We start from the raw sequence: 16,252 nt of genomic DNA on the forward strand, positions 1-16,252 counted from the left end.
TTATTTATTTAAATGTCAGAAATGTTTATTTGTAAATTTTGAGTTGTTTATTATTCTCATTTTAACAGATGAAAATAAACAAGTGAGATGAGAAAATTTCAATTTTTCATTTAGTTACATAATAACTCTGCACACTAATAATAATTATGCACACATGGTTATTCTAAAAAAGCCAAAACCTCACTTTTATTTTCTTAAATATTCAGGTTTGAGGTTTATTAACATTTTGGATTGACTGAGAGCACTGTAGTTGTTCAATAATAAAATGAATCCTCAAAAATACAACAATTATTATACCTAATAATTGTGCACACAGTGTAGGTTAAATTTGCCAACACAATCCCAATGAGACAGATTTTACCCAGAATTCTGCTGTGCACTTTTGGGGATTTGGGAGGAAGACTTTGCTTGGTCTCTTGTGAAACCTGCTCTCATCCTAAAAATAGTGGCATAGACTGGCCCCTCTGTTCTTCTGTTTCTGTCTCTGCCTCACCTTGCTTGTACACTCGCGCGCACACACACACACATACACACACGCACCCACGCATGCACGCTGAACACCTCTGGTATTTTGTCTGTACAATCTAATGAGACTTGTTTCTGTTTATGTGGATTTATGCACATCCTTTTTAACAGGAACTGAGTAAATCTAAACTATTTACTCCAATCAATCCTTTCATAACAATCACTAAGGGCAGCCCCACCCCCCAGCTTCGAAATGTGGACACATGCACCCATACCTGCAGGAAACCACCGCTGTGTGTATCCTGAAACCATTTTGTCTGAAACTATTCTAAACGGACAAAAACCCAAGAACTGGCTAAGGTGCTGCTAGTAGCAAGGAATTAGAAATGAGGACAGACTGTGTTATAGGATTAATGGCATTTGAGGAAGAAGGGGAAAGGTGGAATTATGTCAGTTCTGCATAGTATTTCAAATTACATTTTTAATAAGTGCATTCATACATTTTTAGTCTGATGTACTAAAGTCACCTACACCATTAATGTCAAGCAGTGGCTTTAATGTTGGGAGTCTATAATGCATGAAAGCACCAGAAAACCTGAACATGCCTCATTTTAATAGCTCCAAATACCACATTAAAAACAATACCTATGATATACGAAAGCACATTTAAGGAGCCCTAGTTATTATTAGGGGTTCTTTCTACTCAATCAATCAAATCAATAGATTTCTGTAAAGATGTGCTGCAGGAATGCATCTTAGGCCCTGTTATTCTGAATTTCCAATGAAATGCATTTGTAACAGAATGGGAACCCTTGGCCATATTCATGTTGGCTAGAATAAGAACTCTACGACTGCGGTGTACCTGCTTAAGAGTGTAAATATCCTATGTAACATTCTTTGTATACTTGATATGTTAATGGTGTGAACTAGGCTAACTGCTGAAGACACATTTCAGGACCACATATTCACCGCGTACCACATTTCAGGACCACATATTCACCGCGTACCACATTTCAGGACCACATATTCACCGCGTACCACATTTCAGGACCACATATTCACGGCGTGCCACATTTCAGGACCACATATTCACCGCATACCACATTTCAGGACCACATATTCACCGCGTACCACATTTCAGGACCACATATTCACCGCGTACCACATTTCAGGACCACATATTCACCGCGTACCACATTTCATGACCACATATTCACCGCGTACCACATTTCAGGACCACATATTCACCGCGTACCACATTTCAGGACCACATATTCACCGCGTACCACATTTCAGGACCACATATTCACCGCGTACCACATTTCAGGACCACATATTCACCGCGTACCACATTTCAGGACCACATATTCACGGCGTGCCACATTTCAGGACCACATATTCACCGCATACCACATTTCAGGACCACATATTCACCGCGTACCACATTTCAGGACCACATATTCACCGCATACCACATTTCAGGACCACATATTCACCGCGTACCACATTTCAGGACCATGCATTCTATTATAACCAGATCAGCTGCATGTCTTATTCTTCTGCTCTTTGCAGAAGCTTCTCACTGAGGCAAGAGGAGACTAAAGGTAGTTGCTCTGTTCAATGTGCCCGTGCATGAAGTGCATAGCTCGGAGCTTGCGTTTCTTCTGCTCTGAGATTTATGCTGCGAGTTGACAGGCTGTTCTACAACCCCTACCCCCCCCACCCCCACCCACCGTCAAGATCACATGGGTCAACACTCTATTCCCCACTCCCCCAATTGCACATCACCCTGGGCCTACACACACACCCGCTGTCAGCTTTTGCAAGAAAGAGAGTGAGAGGTTAGCAGGGGAGCTCCGTAAACACACCCCAATGGGCAGAGCAACTCATGAGGCAAAAAGAGAAGAAGATAAAGAACTAAGGGCTTTCACAGGGGTGGCACATCCTCTAAGGGGCGGGACATTTTCGGAGGGGCAGGTCTCTTGCACTCTGGTACTCATTCTGAAATATATCATTACAAGGTGTAATGGAAAATTTATAGTCAATCAACCTCTCGAACAGATTGTGCAGTAAGTTAAGATGTAACAGGCATTTCCTTTTGTCTCTCTGACCCTGACCTTGGCCACTATCTGAGACCACCCAGCTTTTGATGCTTTGGTTGGGCAGATAGGTGCAGCAGGACAAAACAACTCCTAGCAGGGAGTTGCTCCTTTTTCTCTCCTGCTTTGGATGAACAGTGTAAAGTTTGCTTGCGTGTGTAACTGATACGCCCTCAGGCTGAGTCTTTGAATAAACTTTATTTTTCTTTTTAACCCTTTCCTCTGAGTCACTTCATAGCACAGCGACTGCTGCGATCATTACATTGTTTCTCTAACCTGTCCAGGAAGAGTTCCACCACAAAGGTTACATAATTGTCTGCGAACAAAACCTCAAAAAATGTGTAATCTGAGCATCTATAAAGCATCTGTCCTATGGACTACTTTATAGATTTGTTGTATTTAACAGAGCTAGTCTATGAGTCTATGAGAGCTGAACTCGCTAGCTGTGGTAACGCCCAGCATGGTGAGCAGTCTCAAGTGGAAAATGTGTGCTTGCGCTTACCAATTTCCATCCCATCGTGAAACTCATGCTGATTACACACACCAGGCAAACAGTACACAGCGGACAAAGAACCCCAGGATGAAAGCTCTCTACATCACACACACACACACACACACACACACACACACACACACACACAGAGGGAGAAAATGCTCCATGCCATTTCAGTTCCACAAACACCATCTGCATCTGATACTGACCATTCTGTTTTAGGCGTTAGCCTCTATTTTGGGCAATAATTATTCAGTACAAAGACAAAGTTGATACTACACTCTACTCTGGTATGATCCAACACAGCACTTCAGTGGTAATATTTCAGCATCAGACTGTGCACTGGTGGCACTGAGAGGCTGTATGACACACGGTGAGCCAGACCAGTGATCGGCTGATTGATAGGTGTTCTCTGAAGTCGGGAAAAGCCTAGCTTGGATGAAGTGAAGGTAAAATAACCTTTTTGAAGTCTTTTTGAAGGAAGGTCTTGGAGGACCATGTGAGCAAGTGAAAGAGGATTTGGGTTGTGGGGTGGTGGAGGTGAAGAAAGGACAATTTCTGAAGACATGATTTTCTCACACGCGCACACCCCACCCACACACACATACGCACACACACCAGCCACCCACCCACCCACTCACAGCTCATACGGTATGTGTGTTACTGTCTCACCTCCAATGCAGTGCAGTGATGCTGAATTGTTCTTGTGTCACATCACCTACAGTGAAATAATGCAGATAGCTCATATAGAATGTTCAACCAACGTCATTTATTCTGCACTGTGATTACATGTAGATTGCAATAACTATGGAACAGGCCATTAGGATTCTAGGCACAGCCACACAGAGAAAATGTGTGACATTTGCATAACCAGCTCTCTTGTTCAGAGGGGATCTGGGGTCCTGGTATTGTGTGTATTTGTGCACATGTGCAAACGTGTATGTGTGTGTGTGTGCGTGTGTGTGTGTGTGTGTGTGTGAGAGAGAGAGAGAGAGAGAGAGAGAGAGAGAGAGAGAGAGAGACACTGCAGCTGTAACCTACCCACCTCTTAATGATGCAGACACAAAGCTGTCTTAAAGACATTCTGAAACGCTAATACCAATGACTTGTCTGGCCTCCACACCATGGAGCCTTAGCCGCGGGAGTCCCCAGGCCTGCAGTGATATGGCCAACATGACCGCAGACATTGTGCAATCGTTCACAATCTAACGAGTGCCCATGAATTTGTGTATTAACCCTCATATGTTGTCTTGCGGGTCAAAAATGACCCATTCTGACTTTTAATTGTGGAAAAAACACTCTAACCTTTTCTGCATGAATATTTCCGGAAATTATCATGCCTTTAGAAAAAGTAAAAAATGCTTTATAAAATATTTTTAAGAAAGCTTTACACGTTTAGGATACAAAGATTGTCTTTTTGATCCGGCAGTTATTAAATGATTTATAAGCCAACTGAACCATTGCTAAATTAATTATAACAACAAAAAAGAATATTATTTCAAATACATTTTCATACACACAGGGAGAGAAAGAGAAAATAACAAAGATAATTATACATGCTTCAAGAAAAAAACTTTCCCCCAACTTCACACCTGACCCTGCTTCTTGTGGCAACACATTTTTCCCTTGAGAAACACATACCTTTTGTGCTTTTGAACTTGTAATGCCCACACACACAAATATTGTGAGAAAAAAATGTCTCATACACTGCATCATACAATGTTTCAAAGTAAGAGCATTACTCATTGGGATAGCATCGCTTTCTCGCATGAAACGGGTAATAGGGGTGGTGGTCATATTTCTATAAAAGGCACCGCTCATGTAGGGACCCCAGTTTCTCTCTCTGCTGAAACCATGAGCACACGATACGATGTCCAACAGCTCCATGACCTGCTGACTTCAGAAGGTGTACAGGAGGAACAAAATCATAATGGAAGAGAAGAAGAAGAGATATCCGAAGAGGATGCTGAAGAATATATTCCTGATCATGATGATTCAGCTTTGTGTGAGGAAGAACTCCCTGAAGACCATTAAGCTGAGAGAGAGAGATTTTTGTCAAAGAACAGGACTGAATAGTCCTCATCACCCTTTGCCAATCAGGGCAGGCTGGCAGCACACAGTATAATGAAGATGACTCCAGGGAATACAAGATTAGCTATGTCCAATGCCAAGGACATTGCCTCAACCTTCTGTCCCTTTATTACACCAGCCATTGAAAATCATCCTTGAAATGACAAATACGCAGGGTTTCTGCAAGTATGGAAAAGACTGGAAGAAGATGGATGCCATCGACGTGCATGTCTGCATAGGTCTGCTAATCTTGGCTGGTGTACACATGTCCCGAGGGGAGGCCACATCCAGGCTTTGGGTTGCTGAGAGTGGAAGGGCCATTTTTCTTGCCACAATGCCTCTGAAGGTGTTTCACACTTTTTCTTTTCAAGAATTCTCAGATTTGACAACCATGACTTAAGACCTGCACGATTTGTCTGAGATAAACTTGCGGCAATCCAGGGTGTGTGGGGAAAGTGGGTGGCACATCTACCTTGTCTTTCCCATCTAGGGTCTGAAGTGACAGTGGATGAGCATTCATTCAGAGGTCATTTTTACATTTGTAATACATTTAATATTTAACTATTAGTTGTTGTTTTTTTTTTTGCTTGTGTTTTTGTTTTTTTACCGATGACACATGATATCTGTATTTGTTGTGACCCCGATTTTGAAATTAGTCTCTCTTTGTGTCTGTCAAAAGGTCGCTGGCCTTTGTGTCTGTCAGAAGGTCGCTGGCCTTTCAGGCAGTTCATGCCCAGCAAGCCAGCAAAGTATGTAATCAACATCTTGGCTGCCTGTGATGCACAATGCAGCTATACTTGGAAAATGCAAGTGTACACAGGGAAGCCAACAGCCTCGGATAAGAATCAAAGGAGGTGTGTTGTTCTTGATATGAATGAAGGGGCAACAATATTACGTGTGACAATTTGTTTAATGTCATGTGGACTTGGCCAGCAGCTACTGAAGACAAACAAGCCTAAACTCCCTGCTGCACTTACAACAAAGCAGAAAGACGTCTTTTCTCCCAAGATTGCTTTCACTCTCACTACCATGCTTGTTTCTTATTGCCCAAAGAGAAACTAAAACATGGCCCTAATGAGTCCGTTACACAAGGACGCTGAGATCAGCCATTGCGAAGACGGGAAGCCAGTTATTATCTTGGATTACAGCCAAAACAAAGGATGTGTAGGCAACCTGAACATATAATGGCAGAAGAAGGACTGCCTGCTGGCCACTGGTCATCTTTTATAACACCATCAACGTGTCTACTTAGAATGCATTCGATATCTGGAATGCGATCGACCCTACCTGCATGCCTGTTGAACTTAACAAGAGGAGGGAGTTAGTGTGGGATGAGGACTCATGTCAGGTAGTGTTGGGTATATTGCCAGCATTTGGTGTATGGCTAGCATCAAGTTTAGGATTAGCGCAGAGTGTAGAACTAGCGTCGGGTGTAGTGCTAGCACTGAGTGTAGTGCTAGTGTCAGTTGAAGGGCTAGGGTTGGGTATGGGGCTAGTGTAGGTCGTAGGGCTAGAGTCGAATGTAGGGCTAGTGTTGAGTGTGTGCGTGTGTGTGTATGTGTGTCCATGTCAGCAGGTGTGAATAATTGCACCAGCGTGTTTCCTGCATGTGTCTCTAGCAGAGGTCAAGCAGAAGGTTAAGTCGCTACTTTTGATTAATTAATGTCCATATGAGAGTGAGACCCTTTGTTTGTAAAATGTACTCTGAGTGTGTGTGAGCAGGTGTAAAGCTATTAAGGTGAACGTGTGTATTTGTGTGTGTGTGTGTGTGTGTGTGTGTGGTGGGGGGGTGTAAGGGAGTGACACAGCCGCTCTCTCTACGTTCAGCAATGAAAAGCTCATCCTATCTATACAGAGACAAAAACACGCAATATGCTTCATATCCGAGTCTAATATAATATAGTGGATACATCTTTTTGTCCTATAAAACCAGCATCTATGATAGCATTAATTTGCATATTTTTGCATATCATAAATGTGCACATAACGACACACTGATAAGCTATATAAAAAACACTTCATCCATCATCAACTCAGGAAGATGTCAGGCAAGAATATTACCAGTGTCTTTTTAGTAATTAAACACGCAAACAGCTCATAGCCAAAACAAGAGCTGTCATACCGCGTTACCAGCTGACTCTGGACCCATCAGGCACGAAACGGTGCTGACAGGCACTCCCTGGGAATCCCGGCAAGATCATATGGCTCTCCGGGCGTCACCATCCTGTGCACAAGAGGGAAGAGACGTGGCAGGCACTCGCTGTGTGCTAACAGTGTAGTGCGCTACGGGGGGCAGCAGTGGAATGCGGACCCAGCCCTCCCCATCCCAGAGCATGGTATGAGCCTATTACGAGCAGTGTAAAGGCTGCAAATATGAAGCAGAAATAAGTTTATTAAGAGCAGTGTAAAAACTGCAAATGTGCAGCAGAAATGAGTTTATTAAGAGCAGTGTAAAGATTGCAAATGTGTAGCAGAAATGGATCTGGGCAGTGGTTAGAACAAATGTTTATTTGCGCAATGTTAGTGTGTTCACTTGAGGTGTTTAATCATTCTAATGGTTTACGGATTTTATTAATTCTTCACTGCTATGGAACTCTACTGTTTGCCGATTAAGACAGCACTACAGAAAGCATTTAACCACTTAACTGGCTTCCAGTATAGAGTATCATAGTTGTTATTGAGGGCGCACAAAGAATCGGGGTGACTTTAAGTCTCTAATTCATCTTCCCCATGAAGAGTGCAATATGTACTCAGTGACACCCAGAGAAACAGGGCCCACTTTCATCAGTCATTATTTGACATGCTCTCATTGAATTGCCCGCCCTAGTTTCCCTAAAGGGGAATCTGTATCACCATCTTAAAGGCCATTACAATACTCCATTAGCTCAAGTGAAGTTCGTTAGACTTGTTCTTCGAGGGGCCATCTGGAATGTAGCCAGAGGGAGAGGCATGGGTTTGACAGCAATGTTTCATCTTTTGTGTGATTACACTTTCTGGCCAAGAATAGCTAAAGTATTATATGAATTTGCAAGACCTACTGAACAGCTATTGTTCAGGCACACTGCACTAGTAAACTTAAGTCCCAATTAACTTGCATGCAAAGTAAAATGCCACTAAACCACATTTAAACTCTTCTGTAGATCTTTTTATCCTTTCATATAACTTTGCCGATTAAAATGCATCTTTTTCTTTTTTTTATTTGATTCCATTTATTGTATTCAAGAACAATAATAAGAAAAAAATGTATCCTCTTAGATCAGTCTATCGGTTCTAAGCTCTTTCCTTTTTAACTGTTATGCTAAATTGTCAAAGTTGTATTTGGGCTCTGCATTGAATTAACCAGTTCAAATTGCACACTGATTAATTCTGTAGAATCCCCTGTGCATTATAATTATCTGCACTTTCAGGGTGTGAACCACTCTGAACCACTGCACTGTCAGTGAAGATGATTCTGTAGTGCTTTGTTTACTAGTATGATAAAGACCTTTTAAAAAATAGATCCAAGATATCATTACAGTGCATGCTGTTAACCCACTATAATGATATTGGGTCTTTTGGGGAACATTTATGCCAGCATACAGCATGGAGCTGTATGTCGAGACATTCTGTGTACCTGAAATAAACACACAGGAATGCTGCTGCCATTTACTCATGTAATCATTAGTGTGATTATCAGGAAGAACAATCAGTATTCAAGAACACACACACACACACCCACCCACAAGCAGGAACATAGGGACAGCTCCCAAAACACCAGTCCAGGGAGAAGGATCAACACCAAATGAGTGGGGATCTTTGCAGCACTGGCTGATTTTCTCAACTCTGCATGCGTATGAGGATTAAGGGTGTTCACTCACCAAGCATTAGGAGACAACAGTAGTTTGAGCAGAATTACAAATCCTCCCCGTAACAAGGCAGTCCACGACAAATGGGCTCAATGAGGTGCACAATGTGCACTGTGTTGAAGGGAATTAACTGGACAAAAGCTGAAGTCAACAGATCCTTGCAGGAAGTTTGTGATGTGTTTTCTAGTAGATCAGTGACCTGCGACTACTGAGTGCTATTGCTTAGTTACAGGTACTCACAAACAGAAATGACTACTAATGTAGGATCGGTACGGCTTGGTATGCTCTCTCTCTCTCTCTCTCTCTCTCTCTCTCTCTCTCTCTCTCTCTCTCTCTCTCTCTCTCTCTCTCTCTCTCTCTCTCTCTCTCTCTCTCTCTCTCTCTCTCTCTCTCTCTCTCTCTCTCTCTCTCTCTCTCTCTCTCTCTCTCTCTCTGTCTATCTGTGTGCACCTGCCTGCCAGTGGGGAGATAAGAGGTTTTATGTTGTGTCTGTCTGTCTTCAAGCCATGCTTATGGGATTAATTAGCCACATCCCTGGCTAATAAACCGGCACCCTGACGCAGCTGTGTCTAATAGAGTTTAAGCAGGCCGTACTGAAGCATTGAGCCGCACACCTCACGCAGGGGAGAGACAATTGTGCAAAGTTTCATCTAAATCCTTTACCTCCAGCCACAGAACTATCAACGGTAGGCAATTGGGTTAAGGAACCCTATCTTCAGGCTATGAAGACTACCCATTTCCTTTGCTCTTAGAATGGGTCTGTTACTATTACAGAAATACTTTAATTCTAAAATGTTGTTAATGATAGGGTAAAGCTAATCGGGGCTGATTTGCACCATATGAACAAATCATTTTAGTTCTCAAATTCACTCGTAGCTGTGACAGTGTTTTCAGGAGAAGTACGCAAGCTTGGATACTTGGTAGAAGGATCTCAGAGGAGTGCTGGCAAGTGTCACATTGTTAAGGAGTGGAAAAGGCATATGGGTACTATGTAGAGATATGCTGTTTAGTTTTCAATGCTGCTTATATAGACAGCTAGCAAAAAAGTACCATAGTGTTAAAGTTAAAATGGGTTTATTGGTGAGGTGAGATAACTCAGTGACTCAAAAAGGAAGACGCTTATTTCAAAAGAACGGCTACATGGATTCATGTGCAATATTGTCTGTATGTGAAAATCTCTCAAGTAGTTTTTATTTTCACAAAATCCCCAAGGATGATGGACAAGAACTGGTATACCAACATGGACGAGGTTGTTTTCTCCATTAAGATCTGTATGTGACAGATGGTGGGTACAGCTCCATCCGATTAGAACAGCATGGCTGGAGTTGGCCAGGTTTCAATCTCAGTCCTCAAGTGATGGGCAAGGCATTCAGATTCTGGTCTGACGGACATCCAAAACACTATTTCACGAAAGAGATGTCATGTGTCTGCTGTATGGCTGAGGGGTGAGTGGCAGACTGATGGCTTTGGAGGGACCCAGAACAGTCTCCCATACATACTCAGCTGATCAAATCATCCACAGGGTCAGGGGTCAACCCGTAGCTCAATGTGGGCAGACAAAGTGTCATTAGTGTATAAATGGAATTGTCTTATTGCTATATGTAAATATTACTGCATGGTCTCATCTGGCTATAACTGAAGCCAAATAATGCAGAAATCACATATTGAAGGTCTACTGAAATAAATCTACTGCTCTGTGTAATTCATGGCAAGATTCACCCACACATTTTATCCTTCTTTTCATCGCCTTCATACAGTACTACAGAGGGCAGTAGACAGTGTTGACCCTAGCTTATATCTAGCACCACCAGCATGCTAGGCTCAGCACAGCCACACATTTGAAGACATCAATATCAGCATAAACTCTCTGTAGATTTGATCATCTTCTTCTTTTATGTGTATTTCATCTGGAAACAGAGGGATCCAGATAACATTCAGAAAGACAAATGCTCCTTTGCTAGGCTAAGACAGCCAGGCCCGTGTAGGCAGGGGCGGATTTGGCATTTCTGGGCCTCCAAGCAAAGTCATGTCTGGGGACTCTAATCAAAGACATTATTTTTTACAGCAAAATACAATCTTTACCTGTCTTCTTACTGCAGTCAGAACTGAACCATCCTAGTTTCTTTTCCTTAATTTGCTTTTTATTATGGGCGCCGCTGGAATACAAGCGTTTCATGGTTGTGTTCAAGGGTTCTGATTAGCTAGCTAGTGTTTTATGGTATCTCTTTGATGTCGAACAATTAAATAATGAATGCGTTTGGTCAGATTTTTTTTGTTTTTTTCCGCCAACTGCTTGTAGCCACCACTGCATGTAGGGATGTTTGTACCAAAACTATAATTAAGTAGTGTAAGTGGCACAGGTTTTAGAAGAGAGGGGAAAACGGGAAAGAGACTGCTATCGCTAGACGATGAGAGTGTACATTAATTATCATGCTGGAAACAAAGGCTTTATTAAATTCAATTAAGATGCATAAATTAAGATTAAATTACAAAGTTATCATGCATACATTTGCATCTGATTCAAGAATGACATTTTTACAAATTTTAAAAAGCTTTTAACTAGTTTTATTTTTAATTACAACTGCTTTAATGCATGGGACAAAATATTCTGAATTAGTCAGTAAAATAGCCATTGAAGCAGGGCCTTGGGTGCCATGAGCCACTGCTGGAAAAAGACTAGTTCCAGACAGGAAAGGAAAGATGGAATTTATTTTCCCTCTGAGGAAAGATAGTCATCCATAAGTGATAAATATGATCACAGAAAGAAAATCCATTAATCCCTGGGAAGGAGCACACGCACTGGGTCAAACATATAACGTACATAATTTAAGGATGTACAAATGGATATCCGTAACACAGGGTACAGAACTGTGCTGAACAAATCATCATTTTGAGTTTTTTATTGGGCTTCTGCAGGCCAAAGAGTCAAACCTTCTAAAAGGAGGTAAGGAATGGTGTGCTCTGTGCTGAGCAGAGAGAGAGAGAGAGAGAGAGAGAGAGAGATGGAGCAGGGGTTGCTCGAGAAGGCTGAAGAGCTGAAGTGTAGAAGGAGGGATTGAAGGATGACATCTCCCCTGCCAGGGGAAACAATGACAGTGGACTGCCTGGAGTGTCCTTCAGTTCCATACAGATAAAGTGATGAGCTTGTGCTCTCTCCTTCTCTCTCTCACCTTGGCTCTAAATGAGCCTCTCAGTAACGAGGAGCAGATAATGGAAATAATGGCCAATGAATCCACACGGTGTGCAGGAAATGAGAGGATGGAGGGGTACCAAGGGAGAGGAGGATGATGAAGGAGAGATAAGAATAAAGGTGAATAGAAAAGCAAAGGAGAGTGGGAGAAACGGGACGACGCGATCACTGCTAAAGGCAAACGAGAAGTCTGGGAAAAGGATGTCGGCTGCTTCCAGTTCTTCCAAATCACTGGAAACTACTCCAGTGTGTGTATGTGTGTGTGTGTGTGTGTGTGTGTGTGTGTGTGCAGCAACGTGGTCTGCAGGCCCACAGGCTCAGTCATCATCAGCACTGGGAGCTTTCATTTGGCCTCTGCTACGCCCAGCCTGAGCTAATCAGAGGTGACAGTGCTGCCCCCAAGATGAATCTCAGAAAGGTGCTGGTGGAGGCTGGTCTGAGGCTGGGGGTGGGGGTGGGCGGCTGTGCTGCAGGGTGATGTCAAGGCTACTCTAGCTCCTGGTAGAAGGGGGAAAAAAGTCTGAAAACCTGAAATAAAAAGAGAACGATTTTGGCAGGTTCCGGGGGCTCTTTATTATATATTATATTTATCTTTTCTAGGTTTTAATATTGTAGTGGTTTACTGCCAAAAAAGGAAATCCAGGATTTTCAGGGGATAAAAAAGGAGAGCAGGGAATCTTAAAGTGGCTTGGGATTTAGGATATTTTTCCATGAAGGAGGGGAGTGGTGGAGCGAGATTGAGCGAGAGAGAGCAGGAGAGAGAGGTCGCATCTTGTCTCCAGGCTGCCTGAATCTGGTGCTCTACACAGGGGTTCTAAAGGGTTCAAAAGCACTTTGACAGGAGGAAGTAGAGTCAAGGAGTCAGAACAAAACAACCCTGAACTCTCTGCAGGACCCTGCACACCCCCACTCAGTCCCAATGGGAACATTTATTTCAAGTTTTAGTCGGGAGAGAGAAGAAAACTAAGAGAGAGAGAGAGAGAGAGAGAGAGAGAGAGAGAGAGAGAGAGAGATACAGTGAGAGAGGAATTGCAGCTGTGAGGTTATTAGCGGGTCAGTCATGGCCTGCAGTATGGAAAGATCAAGCTTTCCAAAATGCATTAATTATGTGAATGAACTTTATGGATGTATGACAATGTGTTATAATGTTATTCTGATGCGTTATATTGGGTCATGAGCAGTGGCAATTGTGTGGTCACCGCTGATCTTTATCAGCCCAGTCTGTGTGAGGTTGCCGACTCCAAGAGCTTGCCCCCACACAGCAGCGAGCACAGCACACACACTTATGCACACAGTCCACCACAGATAAGGTCAGAGATGAGAGATGAGGCCGATCCATACTGCTGATAGATCGCATCTGGTCTGCAATGGTCTTTCACGGCAAATGACTTCAAAAGTTTCATGGCAGATTTTAGATTGCTTGGTTGTTATATTTATGAATGTGTCAGGCTGTGCAATAGTAGATACAAAGTCAGTTTAGAATAACAGACCTAGAAATTAAATATGTTTAATGTGTGCTGTGAAGGTAATAATTAAACATCTTGATGGGCAGAATCTGGTGGTGTAATCCACCATTCACATGAATAAACTGTTTTACCGTGTTGAAAAGGAACACAGTTTAAACTCAGTGCCGTTCTCCAAAATGGGTGGGTAAAATCAGCCTTTTAAAATGGAGATTTTTCTTCTACTATAATTTGGGGAAACATGCATTATGAACATCCAGAGTTAGTTTTATCAAGCCTTATCAAACAGAAGATGCAGGAACTCCCAAAGCCTTCTCTTTTGATAAACAGGCATGAATAATTAAATGCAGTGAGATGTTAAATAAAGCAGGGCTTTGAGTAAATACCGAACCGATCTCTTCACCCCACTAGAGAGTGCGCTGTAAATCCTGGCAAACATTATTTAACTAACTATAGGCCTTTCGATCCAAATAAAACCATTGGCATTCACTCTCTCTCTCTCTCTCTCTCTCTCTCTCTCTCACACACACACACACACACACACAGATTGAAGAGGCTGTAAACAACATGCACCAGAATAAATTGCATTCTCAATCTATGACCCAAAAGAAAAGTCTCAATAGAGTCATACATGACAGCGACGGCAGCAGTGAGCGTGTGTGGGTGGAGCAGGCGGCGTGCGTTTGAAAGGAGCCGTCCCGCTTCGCCTGGGACGCACTGTTCTTTTATCATTGATCTGAATCATGTGCTCAGCTGTGCATCAAATCTCTCCCTCTCTCTCTCAGCTTTATGGTATACTGGCCTCCTTTTAACGGGTTTCAAGAAGCCATTGACTTCAAGAAAGTGGCCCGAGAGTGTCAACATTTATATATTTTAACATTAGACTCAATGACCATGTGAACAAATGAAGAACCAGGCATACAGTTGGAGGTGATGTTATGTACATATGACAACAACATATGGACACGCTCCTCTGGACTATTCTGTCTGTTGGCCTTCCTCTGCAGTCTCACAGAGCAGCTCACAGACATTCCGAATCCCTCTATCCCCCCAACTTTCCCACCCACCACCCACCCCAGAGCCCCTTCTGTCACCCAAACATCCACCTCTGATTCCAAATCCTGGCTCCACCTTCACTAGTGGCTCATGATAAATAATTCAGCATTTTCCTGCACTGGAAGTATAATAGTGAAATTCGCTGCTGACATCATCCATACTACTTTAAAACAGGAGCTGTCACTTCTCACTCTAGAATCCCTTCCGTCTCTCTCTCCCTCTCTCCCTCACTCTCTCTCTCCCTCTCTCCCTCACTCTCTCTCTCTCGCTCAATGCCGCCTGTGCTCTCAGTCATTTTTCCTGCGTGTGGGTGGGGATGGGTGGTGCAGCGTCTGAGTAGAGGTGACAGGTTAACAGGAGAAAGCAAATGCATGGGTCTTTAGAAGTTTTGACTTGTAAGAGCTCCACACTGGTAGCATATATTTTTCATGATGTATTAGCATATTCAATTTGATAGTTCTCCTCATTAAAGGGGAGTAAAGTCCCAGTGTCTCTATTATACTGTTATACTATTATACTGTGCCTTACTGATCAGGGAGAGTAAAGGGGTTCAGAACACTTATGCCTGTGAGAGTTTGTGCATGTTCTATTACGTGTGTGTGTGTGTGTGTGTGTGTGTGTGTGTTGAGAAATTATTGTGTGCTTGGGTCGGTCGGGCTGTGTGTGGTCTTTAGCTGAAAAGCAGTTTATGTACCTGTGTACGTGTTTGTGTGCTTGAGCAAGCGAGAGGCGAACAGCCTATGCACCTGTGTGTGCGACAAAGTGTGTGTGTACGAAAAACAGAGGGAGACGAAGAGAGAAAGACAGTGATGCAGAACTAATACCTGAGGATCTGTTCTCTCACAACAGAATGAACAAGTCCAGCTGGCTCCCCCAACTCACTGCCACTCCCCCCCTCTCTCTCTCATCTATACCCTGCCATAAACTGAGCTGGTACAGACTGTAGCCTGTGGTCATTGCGTGACCCTCTTTGGCTGTGTTCAGCCACCCGGAGGTGAAGTCCTCATCTGGAGCTCCACGGTAACGCCACAGCAGGGGAAGAACAGCCACCCCCCCCCCCCCCCCCCCGTGCCTTCCTGATCAAATTCTGTCTTCACTTGCAGCCTGTCGTGTCACTGAGTGCATGAAATAAAAAGAGTGAAGATACACAGGAGCATGATGATGCAAGCAGAGATAAGTCAAGAGAGAGAGAAAGAGACAGTGAGGAAGAGGAAGGAGAGTGAGAAAGAGACGGTGAGGAAGAGACAGAAAATAGGCAAAAAATAAAAGCGTGCACTGTCACTTCTTACCCAATAGTGGGATTGAGAAAAAAGAGCTCAATGGCTATGGAGCACACAAAGATCAGGAGAAATGTAAGAAAATGTCTCCTTTGTAAACAGCAGGGTTCTGTCAGTAACTGTGCTGTGGTTCTGTCAGTAAGTGTGCTGTGGCTCTGTCAGTAACTGTGGTGTGGTTCTGTAAGTAACTGTGTTGTGGTTCTGTCTATAAATGTGCTCTGTCAGTAACTGTGGTATGGTGGAATGCACATAGTAAGAGTCACATAGTAAGCTTTTCAAACATACAACCCTCTT

General features: G+C 43.1%; 1 protein-coding gene across 4 annotated transcripts in view; it reads right to left on the reverse strand.

Annotated features, from left to right (window-relative positions):
• lingo3b (leucine rich repeat and Ig domain containing 3b) overlaps positions 1-16,252 on the reverse strand; it is a 57,901-nt gene that overhangs the window by 15,814 nt on the left and 25,835 nt on the right. Inside the window, exon 2 of one of the 4 annotated variants that reach the window (XM_027021770.3) lies at positions 7,250-7,351. The exons of the other annotated variants lie outside the window; for them this stretch is intronic. The gene's annotated coding sequence lies outside the window, so the exon portion shown is untranslated. The remainder of the gene's footprint in view (positions 1-7,249; positions 7,352-16,252) is intronic. 4 annotated transcript variants of the gene reach the window in all.

Source organism: Electrophorus electricus, chromosome 11, assembly GCF_041902795.1.
Source record: "Electrophorus electricus isolate QZ-2024a chromosome 11, ASM4190279v1, whole genome shotgun sequence".
Taxonomy (NCBI): Eukaryota; Metazoa; Chordata; class Actinopteri; order Gymnotiformes; family Gymnotidae; genus Electrophorus; species Electrophorus electricus.